The sequence below is a fragment of the Solanum tuberosum genome, unplaced genomic scaffold (assembly GCF_000226075.1).
Source record: "Solanum tuberosum cultivar DM 1-3 516 R44 unplaced genomic scaffold, SolTub_3.0 scf00167, whole genome shotgun sequence".
Classification (NCBI taxonomy): Eukaryota; Viridiplantae; Streptophyta; class Magnoliopsida; order Solanales; family Solanaceae; genus Solanum; species Solanum tuberosum.
The window spans coordinates 917793-930454 of record NW_006239091.1 but is presented as its reverse complement, the minus strand read 5'-3'; positions in this window follow the sequence as shown (position 1 = coordinate 930454).

Below are 12662 nucleotides of genomic sequence, written 5' to 3'. Positions count from 1 at the left end.
CTTGAAAGTGTAGTTGTATGAGATAGAAATGTTGCTATTTGAGGTACATAAAAGCGTTGCCATTTTGCCTTTTAGGCTACGCTTTTAAGCGTAGATAATAAGGCAACACTTGAAAAGTGTTACGCCTAAACTCTAAGGTTACGCCTCTTTCGGCCACCCCTGGAAAAGTGTTGCTTAAAGTCCAAAAGTGTAGCCTTTTATCAAAGGCCACACTTTTTACTAGTTTAGGCTACACTTTACTGGGGTGGCCGTAGTCCTAAAATGTTGTAGTGATAGTTTAGTATAACTTTGGTGGAAGTTTTTCCCGCCTAGCACCTTCCGTTGCAATTTGGGACCATGTATTAAGATCTTTATGGACCGGATTTTGTACCTTCGCAATAAAATATATTAATAAGGACCGGAATATTATCTCGTCCTAGTACATATACCTTTAGAGACGAGATTATTATCTTGTCCCTAAACGTTGGTCATAAATAAGGCTTTTTCTTGTAGTGACTCTTACGGGTGTGGATATCTGGTATGTACTCCCTCAGTTCTGGATCTTTTCACACCCCAATAAAAATGCTTATCTATGTTATGTTAAATTGCTGCTCATCTTTGTGGCTTCCATTTTCTTTTTGCTTATCACTCCAGTTTTAGTTTTGTGTGTTGGAAGGATGTATATACCCTACATTATGAACTGTATTGTCTTGGTACTTATTACTGAAAATAATTTCACATTGCTGGGTAATATTTACATTTATTAAGAAATCTTACAAGAGGTAACACAACCTTACGATGTTTTCACGTTTCAATCTGAAATATCATCAATCATGAAGGTAGTTTAGATTTGCACATATCACAGGAAACATCTACTCTCTCATATATGTCTATTTTACTTGGCCTACATTCTCTTTTTACTCTGTTCTGATTTACTTAAACTCCCCCATAGACTCTTATATAATAGTATTAATATCTCCCAGAAATATTGACATTGTACATTTGCTGAACCGAACAATAATTGAATTAGATACAGTTGTAAAGGCTAACTTGAGAATTCATTACATAAGCAATGAAAAATAGATTAATCTGCATACTTTTTAATAATGTGCAGAAAAAAAAAGACTAATCTGGCTGTACTGCTTTACTTCATTGGACGATGGGATCCTAGCAACAAATATATTGATTACTTGGCAGATGGTGTGTTGATAAATACCGAATCAACATTTGCCACCCTCGTTTCTATAATTGCTACTCAATTGTCAATAGACATATCAACAAGTAAAGTTGAAATCAAATAAAAAATTGATGAAAGGTCTCCTCCAATTCAAATTCATAATGATATGGGGTAAAAGTATATGTTGAAACCAAAAAGGAACATCGAGATATGGCAAGATACCCTTTGTGTGTCACAACAACTGAACCAGTCAACTTGGAGACTAATTCTTCACTCATTCCACTTTTATGTTCAGACACTTCAGAAGATATGAGGGTTATACACAATTCATACTTCTCTAATACATTTAATGGTATTGGTGAAGCAATAGGGTTAATTGGCTTTGGATCATGTGAGGAAGTTGATGAGCTAGAAGAATTAGTACTAGGCATCATTGTTAATCCCAATCACTCTTTATTTGAGAAAGATCAAGTGTATAAGAATAAATATATCCTCACCAGTGTACTAAAAAGACATTCCATTCTTAAGCATTTTCAATTCAAGACAACAAGATCAAGTTCAATCAGGTAAGACCTAAATTCAAGTCACTTTAAATTATTGATTGTATATTAGTTTTTTTTCAACAGCTATTCGATACAGTTCTTAGGTGAAAACTGTAGTTGGAGTTTATGAGCTTCAAGCTCGAAGAAATCTCAAATGTTCAAGATTAGAGAATTTGAAAGCGAACACACATGTTTGTTGCTACATAGTTCATTATCAGAAAGGCAAGCAACTAAGAGTGTTGTTGGGAGTATTATTATGGGTAAATGTGCTAAACCAGATGTTATTTACACACCAAAAGATATAGAACGTGACATGTTAGCTGAATATGTTGTGCAACTCACATATATGCAAGCTTGGAGAGCTAAAGAAGCAGCTCTTGAATTAGTTCGGGGTGATCCAATTAAATCATATGCAAAGTTGCCAAGCTACTTTCACATACTAGAGGCAACTTACCCTGGTTCTCATATAAGATTGCACAAATCATAGGATGACCGTTTTCTATATGTGTTTGTAGCTTTGTTCACCTCGATAAAAGGGTGGGAATATTGTAGACCAATTGTAGTTGTTGATGGAACTTTCTTAAAAGGAGCATACAAAGGGACACTACTAACCGCTAATACCTTAGATGCAACAGGTGAGACTTTCGAATATGATACTAGTATTTTCTATATTGAATTTCTGAACTATGAATTAAAAAATGAATTATAATTGAAGTAAATATGTATTAAAATTGTATTAAACAAATAGTACATGGTGCATGGAGTATATATACTGCCACTTGCTTATGCCATTGTTGATTCAGAGAATGATGCGTCTTGAAGGTGGTTTTTTGAGCAATTTAGAGACGCATTCGGTCAAAGATTAGAGATGTCTATTATTTTCGATAGGCATGCAAGCATTATTAAGGCAGCTTCGAGAGTCTATGATGAAGTACCTCATTTTTCGTGTATTGGCACTTACTGCAAAACATAATGAAAAACTTCAGAAAAAGTCAGCAAAGGGTAACTGAGTTGTTCTACTCTATGGCAAAAACATACACCATGACAGAATTTAATCAATGTATGACAATAGTTGAGAAGATAGATAAGACGATCCAAGATTACTTTCTAAACATTGGATACAACAAATGGTCGCGTGTGCATGCTGAAGTAAACAGAACTTGGATGATGACATCAAATATAGCAGAATCAGTCAATTCAAGAACAAAACATGCCAAAGTTCTTACAGTCTTACACCTCTTGGAATTCATGAGACAGCTTGTCCAGAAATGGAATAACAATAACAGATCAAAGGCGACATTTTCGGGTTTTCACCTTGGGAAAAAGTATGAAAATATATTGCGGCACAATAAAACTGCATCAGAGAAATTAAGGGTATGCTTGATCTGTAAATTATTTTTTCTAATATTTTTTCTTCGGATTCATATCTAACATCTCTCTTGATTATATTTTTTTCTTTTCATAGGTTGTAGAGACAAATAAATATGTGTATACGGTACTTGATGGTATTACGCAATTCATAGTATGTCTTCACCAACGTACATGCACATGTGGGAGATTTCAATTGGATGAGTTGCCATGTCTGCATGCTTTGGCTGTTTTAACAATAAAACACACTGATTATGAGAAATATTGCTCTGATTACTATACAAGAAAAAAAATTATTAGCTGACATATCAGTTTCAAATGGATCCCCTGCTAGATGAAAGCACATGAAACACACCAACACATGTTCTTGAAGAGGTTGTACTTCCACCTCATAGAAAAAGACCTCCGAGAAGACCAAAAAATAAAAGACATACACAACTAGGAGAAGATGGATTCAAGAAGGAAAAAATTACATGCAGCAGCTGTAGACAACAGGATCACAACAGGAAGACTTGCAAAAATGTTAGGCCTTATGATCAAGAATAAGAATAAGAAATAAAATTTGTTTTAGCATTTTGTTTTAGAAGCTCATTGGTTTACTATACAAATTTGGATCATATCTGTTTATATGGTTGATTCCCTTAGTTCCGCAATCTCGTGTTATTCAATTTAGTGGAAAGCTTTCTTAGTTGTGCAATCTCATGTTATTCGGTTTAGTCGAATGTTTCCATGTTTATAGTTAGATGTGATATGATATAGTTGAAATGATATTCGATAAAATGAAACTTAGTAATTGTTATAAATTCCCATTGAATGTTTAGTTGGAACTGCATCTCTTATTTTAACTATTGATTACCTCAATGCTTAGTTTTCTTATTGCTATTGAATCTCTGTTGAAACACCCAAATACGAATTGGTACAATCTATACCTAATTACGAGATTCACAAATACCCAAATACGAAAAAAAGAAACATCTTTCGTGCAAGCAAGTACCATCGCATGCCATCACACATTTGCTCAATAAAAGCTAAGCAATCAGAAAGTTAAGAATAGACCAATATAGTTTTTCATAGCCATACTAACTGCAAACTGTTTTTACACCATATAGTTTTCACAGTCATACTAACTAATATAACTATATTTCTTTATCTATCCGGTCTTTCGTCTTCACTTTGAAGGTCACTTGCTTGCTTCCTTCTTGCATATTCCCATAATATAGCTCCAAACCTCTTTCGGAGAATGTCTGCCTTTACTTGTTGATTGAGAATATGTTGGCCATTACTTACAAACTCCGCAAATGCAGCAACGAAAACTCCACAGTCCCTAAAAAATTCAATATAAAATTATTATAAAAATATCTACTTAATACAAAAAAGAATACCTAATTGATAATACTTACAGCGAGTCATCTTGTTGTCTGGGAACACCTTTAGTTATGAAATGAAACTCAATTTTCTCAAACTCATCTATCCTACTGTATTTCGGTGTTGCCTTCAATTCAGGACGCTTATCATAGAACTTGACCACGCCTAAGTAATATGGTAAAACAATTGAAAGTATCTCAACAATATTTTAAACCTCAAAATTCACCACATCCCTTGTCGGAAATGAATCATATACCTCCAAAGACCTTTGCCCAATATCAAACACGACAAGAATCCAATGACGACCCTCTTTAATGTTTAGTAGGAAAAAGAATATAATCCACTTTATCCCACGAAGTGCTTGCCAACAAACGACGTCCATATATATACCGGGAAATATCATCAGAATCTTTTACTTTATAGTTCTTGTTATTCTCATGAGCATCACAAAGTTGAAAGAAAGAAGTAGTAATATTTGTCTTGAACACACAATCAGTAGTCGTAAATCGAACATTACTGTTGGCTTCATATTTTCCTTTCTTTCTTAGATAATAGAAAATGACATCAATATGCTGCAAAAAAATTAGAATTGAAATGTAAAAAAGAAGTAGTCTCAAGAAACAAACATTCAATTAACCTCAAGAAACTCAGTAGGTGATATGGCAACACACAAGATTCACAAAATTCTCACAAGATTAAATTAGTCTCCAAGAAGTTGTCAGTTAGTCAGTGTCAACCACTTATAGATAAAATGTTGGGAAAGATAAACACGTGGACAGTAAGACGTTATCTTACGCAAGGAGACTACAGTTGGTGTAACTTGTTCTAACCTCTATCCAAGCATTCTGGTCACAAATATTTCTCTTAATTACCTAAAGAAGTGTTGAAAAACAAGGGCAGGTCGGAACAATGGGGAATTCATAGTGATTCAATTTTCTCACTATATAATACAGAATTTGAAACACATCAACACATATTCAGTCTAATGTGATTTGACATAAATTATTGAACTGGCTATCCATCAATATGAGCAGCTAGCACAGGATGAACTGAATAGATAGAGTGGGCTACAATGCATGCTACAAGTAAAGCAATAGAAACTTAAGTGTATAAAATGACACAAGAAGTAGCAATAATCTACTTCATATGGAAAGAGAGAAATTACAGAATTTTTCAACCAAAGGAAAGTAACACAGGTGCTCACTAGACAAATCTTTCAGGAAATTCAACAGCAGAGGTAGTATTAATCCTAGAATGGCAAGTGTTATGAATAACAAATATTGACGTCCAATTAAACTTTATACAACTAACCTTATCACACCATTCTTGTCCAGAATGTGCCAATTTGAAAAACCAGTGTCTTTCTGCTACATTACAATTACCTAATTCAAATGCTGGACTGATAACATTAAGAGCATTTGTATAAGGTTTCTTTCCCCTATCAAAACATAAAAAAATTAAAACATAAATACTCGGAAATGGGACAACCACAAATAAAAAAGAGGTAATTAAGGAAACTAAAGAAGAGTGAATTAAGAAACTTGTTTCTATTATGAATTAGAGGTAACGAGAGAGTTCTATAGATTGAATTAAACTTATATCTATTATGAATTATGTAAGTTATTCAATAGTAACAAATTAACCAACAAACTTCAAAATGAATTACCTCTTCTTTGTACCCATATAAAGCCACTTAGTGAATGAATCGATCAAATCTGGTTCATTATCTCCTCCAGTTGCATATGAAAAAGGATGTTTTGTCTCAAAAAACTGACGTGTTACACATAAAGTTCCTCCAGATTCGAAATTTTGTGTGTAGGGAGATGTTATTAAATTTCCTGGATTTTTCTTTCTACCACGTTTCTTTGGTGTCACTTTATTTTTGTTTTGATCAACAGGGGCTCTTTTCTTTAGATAAGATTCTGCAGTCCTATTGATCTGAGAAAGATCTTCATCAAGAAAAATAAAATCATCAAGAGTATGCAAAGGTTTTTGACAATCCTCTGTTACATCTGCATACAATATACATATTGATTAATTTACAGTCAACAAATGCAACACTTATTTATGTTGGCTTTGTTGACTACATTACCATAAGGTTGCGCCCCAACTGTATTCACATCAGCAACCTCTTGGATTGTAAGCAAAGTAAATATTTTATTTGAAGTTAAGAAAATTAATACCATTTATATCAGCAACAACCTCTGACAAAACTTTTTCAATAGCAATTCCTTCAACATCTTCCTCTGTACATAACAAAAACATTTAAAATAAGAGAGTTGAATTAACATATATGAAATATGTAATATATTTGTATTAAACCCTTCATTACCTATCTTACTTGATACTCTTTCAAAATTTTCAACGTCAGCAAATCTAACTGAAGTTTTAAGCACTTGAGATTCTTCATTTTGATTTGATCTCATAACATGAGCATCATGCCCTCTTGATTCATTTACAGATGCATTAACATAGGGAGAGAATGTTGTATATGTAATTAACACATATTATAAGAAAAATATATTAAAATCGTGACATGATATCAATTTTGTAATCCACCGAGAGATCAGAAAGATGAACTAGAAAATAAAATATCGAGTTCCTGTCACTTCTTCATGAACTGGAAGAAGTTACTGGACAAGAAAACAAGAATATAATACACTATATATTAAAAGTATATTATGAATATAACAGAAATGTATTGAAAATATAAAGAAATCTCCATTGAAATCTATTCCACCCGAAAACGTCTCGCCAGCCTGCTTCTTAGATGGTTCCCTGACTTCTCGGATAACAGAGTTGCTACCAACACTCTTAGCAAACAACAAAGAAATATCCTCCAATAATTGTTTTTTAGAATTCACCACAAATTCTTTGATTTCATTAAATCCTAAATCAATCTTCTCTTCAAGTGCTTTGTTATTTTCATTCACCTAGTAGATATTAAACCATAACAAAAAAATTAAAATATAAAAGTTCTGGAAAAAAAAGCCTAAAGTCAAGTTTGTATATACCTTTACAAGTTCTTTTCTCAATTCTATAACTTCATTAGTCAACATGTCTAGACCATGACTTGATCCTTTAGGCTCCAATTTCAAAATTTCAGCATTGTAATCACGAGGTCCAGGAAGCCTAAATTTAGATACTTCATCTTCACTAGCCACTATGTTCTCAAACTGAAAAACCAAATAAACAAAATAAAAATAGATATAGTAACTTGAGTTGAATTAAACAATGCCATAAAATGTATTAACTTTGTACAAATACCTTATTTTTTGTAGGCATGAAGAGACATTTCTCAATACATTTTTGCCATGACTTTCGGCAATTGTCTTCCAATTCAAGATTCTTAGAATTGGGTCAGCAACCCGAATAGCTATATCTTCATCAACTTTTGAAGAACACTCAAATATCCAAATTTGAAGAGCAAGAGGCAAGCCACCCAATCTATAGTATTTATGGGTTGACTTAAGCTCATGTCTCACAGAATCAAACAACTTTTTGTAGACATCTAAACCCCACGGATATGAATTGAATTGTCCACTTTCCATAAGGTAAAAATCGGTATTACTAATTTGGTATTTGTTGTCCTCATATGAAAATAAAAAATCATTAATGAAGAAGAGAACAACCAATGAAATAGTTGAGTCATCATCTATGAATTTTTTAGCTAGAAACAACGCACGTAGATGACTCTTTGCAACAGTGATTTTTTCCGAAAAATAACTACTCAACAAACTATGCACGTACATAAAAAAAATGCACAATTCAAAGGAGGAAACATCAACTCCAAATCAACATACTTAATGCACTACAAGGAAGTAGGAACTATATATGACAACCCATCATGCATGAAAATACAACATTTCTCATATTCATAGGAAGAACTACCTTCTCCAAACTTAAAGCATGCTCAACAAAATCTCATGGAGCCTTTATGCAATTTACTCTCAACAAGCACAACTAAAGCATGTTCAACAATTCATCTCATGAAGCATATAGGCAACTCCTACTCAATGCACAACAACAACAACATGAGGAAAATCAATCATGAAATCTCATTTTCTTACTAAATACAAATTTCTCAAGAACATGCATAACATAGGGAAATCATGGAAAAACTCATATAACACACATGACTCCCAAAACAAGGAAAACTCAAGAGGAACTACTTACCTGAAGTTAAAATAGGAGTAGAATGAAAAATATGAGGATAGCGGGACTTCATATTGAAATCGGCCTCCCAAGTAGCACCCTCAACAAGATGATTCCTCCACAAAACCTTCACGGAAGCTATTTCCTTGTTTCTCAACCTCTTAACTTGCCGGTCTAGATTCTCTACCAGAACTTCCTCATATGAAAGACTTTCATCAACCCCAACCCTTCTAAGGGTATTATGGATGCCGGATCTCCAAAACACTTCTTGAGCATAGAAACATGAAACATCGGATGCACCGAAGCCAACTCACTTGGCAAATCTAACTCTTAGGAAACTTTATCAATATGCCACAAAATGGAGCCATACCAATACTTAGTGATAACTATTATTGTAGGCAAACTCTACCATTGGATAATGGTCATCCCAATTACCCTTAAAATTAATCACACAAGACCTTAACATATCTTCTGAAGTTTTTATGGTGCGCTCCTCTTACCCATCGATTTTGGGATGAAAAGCTTAACTAAGCTTAACCTTGGTGCCAAGTTCCTTTTGGAAGACCTCCAAAACTGAGAAGTGAATTGAGGGCCATGATCGGAAATCATTGATAAAGGCACTCCATGCAACTTCACCATTCTTTTATGTATAGCTTGGCATAGACCTCTGCCGAATAGGAAACCTCGATGGGAATAAAGTGAGTCTATTAGCATTCGATCTACAATAACCCAAATAGAGTCATGTTGGCTCTTGGTGCAAGGCAAACCAACAATAAAGTCCATATTTATATCTTCCCACTTCCAAGTGGGGATACCAATATCTTGGGATATGCCTCCCGGCCTTTGGTGTTCAACCTTAACTTATTGACAACTAGGACACTTAGCCACAAACTCTGGGATATCTTTCTTCATCCTATTCCACCAATTTACCTCCCGCAAGTCACGATACATCTTGGTGGCTCCCGGGTAAATAGAATACTAAGAACTATGAGCTTCTGACAAGATTAGCTCTCTTAAGTAATCAACATTAGGAACACATAAACGACCTTGATATCTAAGTACACCATCTCCCCCTTGGGAGAAAACCTCAACAAATTTCTTAAGCACCGCCTCTTTCAATTTAACAAGAATAGGATCAAGACCTTTCTTAGATTTCACATCTGCCACAAAGGCAGATTCAGACCCACTGTGAACCATTACACCACCCTTGGTGGAATCCACTAATTGAACACCTAACCGGGCCAACCTATGAACATCCCAAACCAACACTTTCTTATCTTCATAAATATGGGCCACACTACCCATGGACAACTTACTAAGAGCATCCCCTACCACATTTGCTTTGCCGAGATGATAAAGAACACTCATGTCATGATCCTTCAATAATTCAAGCTACCTCTTTTGGTGAAGATTCAAGTCCTTTTGACTTAACACAAATTGTAAGCTCTTGTGATCGGTAAACACATCAACATTAACCCCATATATATAATGCCTCCATATCTTTAAGGCATAAACAACCACTTCTAATTCAAGGTCATGGGTAGGATAATTCTTTTCATGGACTTTAAGTTTCCTTGAAGCATTGGCAATCACCTTACCATTTTGCATAAGTACACATCCTAACCCAACTCTAGAGGCATCACAATATACCACAAATCCATTTGTACCTTCCGGTAAAGTCAGCATTGAAGCAGAAGTAAGTCTATCCTTCAAATCTTTGAAAATTTTCTCACAAGCTTCCGACCAAATGAACTTAGCCTTCTTTTAAGTCAAAGTCGTCATGGGATAGGCAATGGAAGAAAATCCCTCAACAAATCTTCTATAATAACCGGCCAAACCCAAAAAATTTCTAATGTCTGAAGGAGTCAGAAGACATGGCCAACTCTTGACGGCATCCATCTTCTTTGGATCCACCTGAATACCCCTACTTGAAACAATATGACCAAGAAAGGCTACAGATCTTAACAAAAATTCACAGTTACTAAACTCTGCAAAAACTTGATGGTCCTTAAGAACTTGCAATACAATTCTCAAATGATCAGCAAGCTCATTCTCACTCCTTGAATAGATCAAAATGTCATCGATGAACACAATCACAAACACATCAAGATATTGTCTAAACACCCTATTTATCAAGTCCATAAATGCCGTTGAAGCATTAGTTAAACCAAACGACATAACCAAGAACTCATAGTGACCATACCGGGTTTTGAAAGCCGTCTTTGGGATATCTTCACCTCTCACCCTTAATTGGTGATAACCCGATATAAGGTCAATTTTTGAGAAGTAACCTGCCCCTTGTAATTGATGAAATAAATCATCTATCCTTTCAAGAGGATGCTTGTTCTTAATGGTCACTTTGTTCAATTAACGATAATCGATGCACATACGAAGAGACCTATCTTCGTTCTAACGAACAACACAGGAGCACCCCATGATGAGATACTCAGCCAGATAAAGCCCTTATCTAACAAGTCCTTTAACTGTTCTTTCAACTCTTTCAACTCAGTCGGGGCCATTCTATAATAAGTAATTGAGATAGGGTGCATATCCGGGAGAAGGTCAATACCAAAGTCTATTTCCCGCTCGAGAGGATACCGGGTAGATCATCTGGGAATACTTTTTGAAACTCATTTACAATGGGGACCGACTCAAGAGTAGGGGTCTCAGAATCTACATCCCTCACCCTAACAATATGGTAAATGCAACCCTTGGACATCATTTTTCTAGCCTTCAAACATTAGACGAACTAACCCTTAGGCATAGAATTTCCCCCTTCCACTCTAGGATAGGCTCACTCGGGAACTGAAACTTAACTACCTGAGTTCTACAATCAATCGATGCATAATAGGAGTTTAACTAATCCATACCAAGTATGGCATCAAAATCAAACATGTCGAGCTCTACCAAATCAACAAGAGTAACTCTATGGGATTGGGAAACGGGGTATCTTCTATAAACCCTCTTAGCCACCATAGAATCACCAACAGGAGTAGAGACAGAAAAAGGTTCAAACAACACATCGAGAGCACATCAAATCTCATTGCCACATATGGCGTCACAAAAGAAGAAGGAGCGCCGGGGTCTAACAAAGCATACACATCTATATGGAAAACTTTTAACATACCAGTGACCACATCTAGATAACTCTCTTGTTCACCTCGGTTTTGGAGGGCATATAAGCGGTTTTGCTTGGGAGCATTGTAGTTTGAACAGCTAATAGGATCTTGCTTTCCTTCTCTTCCTTGAACCTTAAGCATTGGAAAATCTCTCATCTTATGACCACTCTTTCCACAACTAAAGCAACCTTCCGTGCCAACTAGGAACTTATAATCATGTTTCTTTCCACACTTTGCACAATTTGGCCTAGCCACATAAGAACCACTACCATTACCTCCTTGAGGTTTGGGGTTGGACACTCTATCCATGTTGACCTTGGAGGAGCACTACAGGAATCTTGGTTGGAAAACCATTGTCTAAACCTTTGTAGACCTTGTCTATTGGACCTAGTATTGGAGAAGTTCCCATCACCGGTACTAGCTCTTTTCACATCCCTATTCTCTTCCTTGAGTTTTGATTCCTCAATTCGTTGGGCATACACCATAAGCTGTGAGATATTCATATCATGATGGAGCATTACCGTATGACATTCTCTTTCTACCATGTCGGACACGCCCATAAAAAACCTACTCATCTTAGCCCTCGAATCCGCAACCATAGTTGGAGCATATTTGGAAAATTGAGTGAACTTTAGGGCATACTCGTTCACACTCATACCTCCTTGAATAAGGTTAATGAACTCTTGACCCTTAGATTCCCTCAACTCATGGGGAAAGACCCTATCATTAAATGTTGATTTAAAAAATTCCCACTCTATGGGACCCGCTCCTACCGACCTCTCCCCCTTCAATTGATCATACCATACTTGAGAAACGCCTTTAATTTGGTAAGTGGCTAACTCCGCCTTCGCTTTCAGATTCACCCCCATAATAGCAAGTAGCTTATAGACCTTGTTGATAAACCATTGAGGATTCATCCTCCACTTGGAGACATAAAATTCGGGGGGGGGGGGGGCA